We start from the raw sequence: 5,495 nt of genomic DNA on the forward strand, positions 1-5,495 counted from the left end.
TCCATGAAGAATTATAGGTGTTTCCATAGGATTCTCCTAGGTAATTCACCTCTTCCATTGAAGGGTTCTCAGGATCATAAGCTTCTTCCTCAGATGAAGCCTCCTTAGTACTGTTTGGTGTATTTTGCATTCCAGACAGACTTTGAGAAATCAAATTGACTTGTTGAGTCAATATTTATTCTGAGCCAAAATGGCGTTCAGAGTGTCAATCTCAAGAACTCCTTTCTTCTGACTAGTCCCATTGTTCACAGGATTCCTTTCAGAAGTGTACATGAATGGTTATTTGCAACCATTTCAATCAATTCTTGAGCTTCTGCAGGCGTCTTCTTCAGATGAAGAGATCCTCCAGCAGAGCTATCCAAAGACATCTTGGATAGTTCAGAGAGACCATCATAGAAAATACCTATGATGCTCCATTCAGAAAGCATGTCTGAGGGACATCTTCTGATTAATTGTTTGTATCTTTCCCAAGCTTCATAGAGGGATTCTCCATCCTTCTGTCTGAAGGTTTGGACTTCCACTCTAAGCTTACTCCATCTTTGTGGTGGAAAGAACTTTGCCAAGAAGGCATTGACTAGCTTTTCCCAAGAGTCCAGGCTTTCTTTAGGTTGAGAATCCAACCATATTCTAGCTCTGTCTCTTACAGCAAAAGGGAATAGCATCAGTCTGTAGACCTCAGGGTTAACCCCATTAGTCTTGACTGTGTCACAGATTTGCAAGAATTCAGCTAAGAACTGATGAGGATCTTCCATTGGAAGTCCATGGAACTTGCAATTCTGTTGCATTAGAGAAACTAATTGAGGCTTAAGCTCAAAGTTGTTTGCTCCAATGGCAGGGATAGAGATGCTTCTCCCATAGAAATCAGGAGTAGGTGCAGTAAAGTCACCCAGCACCTTCCTTGCATTGTTTGCATTATTGTTGTTTTCGGCTGCCATGTCTTCTTCTTCTTTGAAGAATTCGGTCAGGTCCTTTAAAGAGAATTGTGCTTTGGCTTCTCTTAGCTTTCTCTTCAAGGTCCTTTCGGGTTCAGGGTCAGCTTCAACAAGAATGCCTTTGTCTCTGCTCCTGCTCATATGAAAGAGAAGAGAACAAGAAAATATGGAATCCTCTATGTCACAGTATAGAGATTCCTTGAGGTGTCAGAGGAAAAGAGAAATAGAAAGAAGAAGGAGAAGGAGAATTCGAACTTTAATTAGATAAGGTTCGAATTTTGCATTAAGAAGGAGTGGTACTCCATAAATAGAAGGATGTGAGAAGGAGGGAAGAGGATTTTCGAAAATTCAATCAAAAAGATGTTGATAATTTTCGAAAATTGAAAGTGGAAAAGAAATCAAGTGATTTTTGAAAAAGATTTTGAAATTAGAAATTAAAAAGATTTGATTGAAAACTTATTTTAAAAAAAGATGTGATTGAAAAATTATGGTTTTAAAAAGATATGATTGAAAAGATATGATTTGAAAACAATTTTAAAAGATATGATTTGAAAACAATTTTAAAAGATATGATTTGAAAACAATTTTAAAAAGATTTGATTTTAAAAATTAATGACTTGCCTAACAAGAAAAGATATGATTCAAACATAAAACCTTCCTTAATAGAAAAGGCAAAAAATGTTCAATCAAATCATTAATTGTTAGTAAGTATCTTTGAAAAAGGAAAGAAATTGATTTTGAAAACATTTGATTGAAAAGATATGATTTGAAAAAGATTTGGTTTTGAAAAACTTTGAAAACTTGAAAAAAAATTGATTTGAAAACAAAATCTTCCCCTTAGCACCATCCTGGCGTTAAACGCCCAGAATGGTATACATTCTGGCGTTTAACGCCCAAAATGCTACCTCTTTGGGCGTTAAACGCCCAACCAGGTACCCTGGCTGGCGTTTAAACGCCAGTCTGCCTTCTTCACTGGGCATTTTTGAATGCTCAGCTTTTTCTGTATAATTCCTCTGCAGCATGTTCTGAATCTTCAATTCTTTGTATCATTGACTTGAAAAGACATAAATTAAAAATATTTTTGGATTTTTAATAATTAAAATGCAACAAGAATCAAATAACAATGCATGCAAGACACCAAACTTAGCAGTTTGTGTGCTACTGACACTATATGAGACACATGAACACTCAAGTCAATAGAATTTAAAGATCAAAACAAGAAATATATGCATGGATTCGAAAAATATAACAAAAACATGCATTTGACACCAAACTTAAGATGAGACTCTAGACTCAAACAAGAAATATTTTTGGATTTTATGGTTTTGTAATTTTTTTTTGGATTTTTCGAAAATAAAGTGGAAAAGAAAATAAAGGTATCAAAATTCTTAATGAGAATTCCAGGAATCATGCAATGTTAGTCTAAAGCTTTAGTCTAAAGGAATTAGACATAGCTAGCTAAGCTTCAGCAAGACATTGCATTCAAGAGCTAAATTGATGATGATCAATCAGCTTTGGTGATGATAAGAACATCACCTTGAAACACTAGAATTCATTCTCAAGAACTCTGAAAAAAATAAATACCTAATCTAAGCAACAAGATGAACCGTCAGTTGTCCATACACAAGAACAATCCCCGGCAACGGCGCCAAAAACTTGGTGCACGAAATTGTGATCACTACAACTTCGCACAACTAACCAGCAAGTGCACTGGGTCGTCCAAGTAATACCTTACGCGAGTAAGGGTCGATCCCACGGAGATTGGTGGTATGAAGCAAGCTATGGTCATCTTGTAAATCTCAGTCAGGCAGACTCAAATGTATAATGGTGATGAACGAAAATAACATAAAGATAAAGATAGAGATACTTATGTAATTCATTGGTAGGAACTTCAGATAAGCGCATGAAGATGCCTTCCCTTCCGTCTCTCTGCTTTCCTACTGTCTTCATCCAATCCTTCTTACTCCTTTCCATGGCAAGCTCGTGTAGGGTTTCACTGTTGTCAGCAGCTACCTCCCATCCGCGCAGTGAAAGCTAATGCTCTTACACTCTGTCACAGTGCGGCCAATCACCGGTTTGGTTCCCTCCCCTACCGGAATAGAATAACTCTTTTGCGTCTGTCACTAACGCCCAGTAGGTTACAGGTTTGAAGCACGTCACAGTCATTCAATCATTGAATCCTACTCAGAATACCACAGACAAGGTTTAGACCTTTCGGATTCTCTTGAATGCCGCCATCAGGTCCTGCCTATACCACGAAGATTCCGATTAAAGAATCCAAGAGATATTCACTAAGCCTCAGATGCTTGTAGAACAAGAATGGTTGTCAGTCACCTTGTTCATGAGTGAGAATGATGATGAGTGTCACGGATCATCACATTCATCAAGTTGAAGAACAAGTGATATCTTAGAACAAGAACAAGCGGAATTGAATGGAAGAACAATAGTAATTGCATTAATACTCGAGGTACAGCAGAGCTCCACACCTTAATCTATGGTGTGTAGAAACTCCACCGTTGAAAATACATAAGCATAAGGTCTAGGCATGGCCGAATGGCCAGCCTCCCAATGATCTAAGATAGCATAAAACTCAAAGATAGCTACCAAGATAAAAATACAATAGTAAAAGGTTCTATATATAGAAAACTAGTAGCCTAAGGTGTACAAAGGTGAGTAAATGACATAAAAATCCACTTCCGGGCCCACTTGGTGTGTGCTTGGGCTGAGCAATGAAGTAATTTTCGTGTAGAGACTCTTCTTGGCGTTTAACTCCCATTTTGGTGCCAGTTTGGGCGTTTAACTCCCATTTAGGTGCCAGTTCCGGCGTTTAACGCTGGGATTTCTGTAGGTGACTTTGAACGCCGGTTTGGGCCATCAAATCTTGGGCAAAGTATGGACTATTATATATTGCTGGAAAGCCCAGGATGTCTACTTTCCAACGCCGTTGAGAGCGCGCCAATTGGGCTTCTGTAGCTCCAGAAAATCCACTTCGAGTGCAGGGAGGTCAGAATCCAACAGCATCTGCAGTCCTTTTGAGTCTCTGGATCAGATTTTTGCTCAGGTCCCTCAATTTCAGCCAGAAAATACCTGAAATCACAGAAAAACACACAAACTCATAGTAAAGTCCAGAAAAGTGAATTTTAATTAAAAACTAATAAAAATATAATAAAAACTAAACTAAAACTACCAAAAACATACTAAAAACAATGCCAAAAAGCGTATAAATTATCCGCTCATCATAGATCCACCAGCTGAGTGGTCTAGAGAAATCTGAGCTCTTTCTGTAAGCCCATAGTAGAAGATGTCTAACTGCACCCACTCTGAAAACATTTCAAAGGGGCATTTTCTTAGCATATCTCTTTATCTCTCCCAGAAATCATAGAGAGATTCATTATCTCCTTGTTTGAAGCCTTGGATGCTCAACCTTAGCTGTGTCATCCGTTACGGAGGAAAATAGTGATTCAGGAATTTTTCTGACAGCTGTTTCCATGTCTTTATGCTGTCCTTAGGTTGGTTATTTAACCACCTCTTAGCTTGGTCTTTTACAGCAAATGGGAACAGTAATAGCCTGTAGACATCCTGATCTACCTCCTTATCATGTACTGTGTCAGCAATTTGTAAAAACTGTGCCAGAAACTCTGTAGGTTCTTCTTGTGGAAGACCGGAATACTAGCAACTTTGCTGCACCATGATAATGAGCTGAGGATTCAACTCAAAACTACTAACTCCAATGGAGGGTATACATATACTACTCCAATATGAAGCAGTAGTGGGGTTAGCATATGACCCCAGAGTCCTTCTGGACTGTTCATTTCTACTTATGTCCATGTTGGAGTAAAGGGGGTAATGTGGATTTAAATTTTTATTTTATAAATAAATAAAAAGTGATTTTTGAAATAAAATAAAATAAAATAAAAACCAAAATAAAAATAAGATAAAATAAGAAAATTAAAATAAAAAAATTAATAAGAATTTGAAAATATTTTATGAAGATTTTCAAAAAAATGAGGAGAGAGAAAATGGTTAGGATATTTTCGAAAAAGATATAATATTTTTTTTTAAACTTAAAAGGATAAGATTTGAAAAATTTTGAAATTGAAATCTGAATTTTTCTAAAAAAATTCGAAATAATTGCTAAAAAATAGTTAGAAAAGATATTTTTTTTTGAATTTTGAATTTTATGATGAAAGAGAAAAACACACAAAAGACACAGATCTAATGATCCTTGTTTTTGAAAATTTTGGAGGAAAAACACCAAGGAATACCAAACTTAAAAATTTTAAGATCACAACACAAAGAAGACTCAGGAACACTTTGAAGATTCACAAGAACAACAAAAACAAAAGAAAGAACACCAAACTTAAAATTTTTTAGAAAACCTCAATAAAATTTTCAAAAATTATAAAAATTAACAAGAAAACACCAAACTTAAAGTTTGGCACAAGAATTAATCAAAGAAAAATTATTTTTGAAAAAGTTTTAAAAAGAATACCCAATTGCCAAGAACATAACCCAACGCTCTAGCCAACTGAGCTATAATTGTAACGTGTTTTAAAGATGTTT

At 36.0% G+C, this 5,495-nt stretch overlaps 1 non-coding gene across 1 annotated transcript; it reads left to right on the forward strand.

Annotated features, from left to right (window-relative positions):
- Positions 1–422: 422 nt before the first annotated feature.
- On the forward strand, positions 423–530 carry LOC130951985 (small nucleolar RNA R71). Its single transcript, XR_009074177.1, has one exon. It is a non-coding gene; the product is annotated as a small nucleolar RNA R71 (small nucleolar RNA).
- The last annotated feature ends 4,965 nt before the right edge of the window (positions 531–5,495 follow it).

Source organism: Arachis stenosperma, chromosome 1 (assembly GCF_014773155.1).
Source record: "Arachis stenosperma cultivar V10309 chromosome 1, arast.V10309.gnm1.PFL2, whole genome shotgun sequence".
Taxonomy (NCBI): domain Eukaryota; kingdom Viridiplantae; phylum Streptophyta; class Magnoliopsida; order Fabales; family Fabaceae; genus Arachis; species Arachis stenosperma.